At 42.5% G+C, this 1140-nt stretch overlaps 1 protein-coding gene across 11 annotated transcripts in view; it reads left to right on the forward strand.

Moving 5' to 3' along the window:
- LOC107272422 (syntaxin-1A) overlaps nt 1-1140 on the forward strand; it is a 42545-nt gene that overhangs the window by 26636 nt on the left and 14769 nt on the right. The gene's annotated exons all lie outside the window — the stretch shown is intronic.

A 1140-nucleotide genomic window follows, 5' to 3' on the forward strand; every position in this document is an offset into this window, starting at 1 on the left:
GATATCGTGGGTGGAGAATCATGAAGATCGCGTTGGCGGACGTGACGAAAGCGACGCCACAAAGGGCGTCGTCGCCGACCTTGGACAACGTAAGCGTCTATTTTAGTATCGTCAAATTAATAAATGGATTGATACCGTTCTGCGTCAGACAGTGTAAGCCAGTTGGCTTTATAAGAAGTACAAGGGTTCTTTAGAAAAAAAAAAAAAATATTAATCATAACTAGCCGGCAAGTTGTCTCTGATATGATTTTCCTATTGTTAGGCAACATTCACGGATGACAATTACATATGATAATATGCTCCGCTTTAAATTCGTCATTTTTAACCCTAACGAGCTACCATTGTAAAACGTTTGTTTTTTCGTCTCTCGTCTTCCCAGATATATATTTAATCCTCGTCTTTAATCCCTTTAATCCTTGAACATCGCAGTGGGTTACGCAAAGTCAGCCTGGCTTTCCCGTCGCTCGAGCGTCTGCTGGAATGCGCCGTTTGCGGGTTAATCCATCCTGTATCCGAATACGCAATTCTTTACTGTCCTACGAACAACTCGAGAAACGTATCGCAGCGACCTTATTTGTTCTTCGAGGATATAGCGCTATTGCGTGAAATAGACTGTTCTGGGGTAGCTGCGTCTGATTGAACTGTCTTTCACTACATACCTATAGGTAACATCGGCACTAGCAAGTGTCTTTGTATGGCTCGAGATTTCGCTGCTTTCATAAAGTGGCGGTTGTGTGAAAAATGTTAAATATCCACAGGGTTGCTCGAGGGTGTCGAGGGCATTTTTACGAGTGTCTAATTTGGCATTTCGTGTATGCTGGGAATGAGTCGTGAGCATTTTCCTTTTGTGTCATCTTGTTGTGTACGTGTCTCTTAGCGACGCTGAGAAGTTAGCTCAGGGCTTTCCTTGTTGGCACGGATTATAATAATCCGTGGGTTGTAATCCGTTCCGTTATTCCACCAAAGACCTGATCTAATTCAACGCGAGGCTCCCGCGTATCCTTAATATTTGTCCTGCGCACTGAGCTTATACCGTGTCGTTCCCGCAGAAACACCTAATAGGTACACCCCTGTATTTTGCCTAGCGTAAATCTGTAATTCATGTTTTTTTTTTTTTTTTTTTTTTTTTTTTCGTAAAGT

The sequence above is a fragment of the Cephus cinctus genome, unplaced genomic scaffold (assembly GCF_000341935.2).
Source record: "Cephus cinctus unplaced genomic scaffold, Ccin1 Ccin1_scaffold1184, whole genome shotgun sequence".
Classification (NCBI taxonomy): Eukaryota; Metazoa; Arthropoda; class Insecta; order Hymenoptera; family Cephidae; genus Cephus; species Cephus cinctus.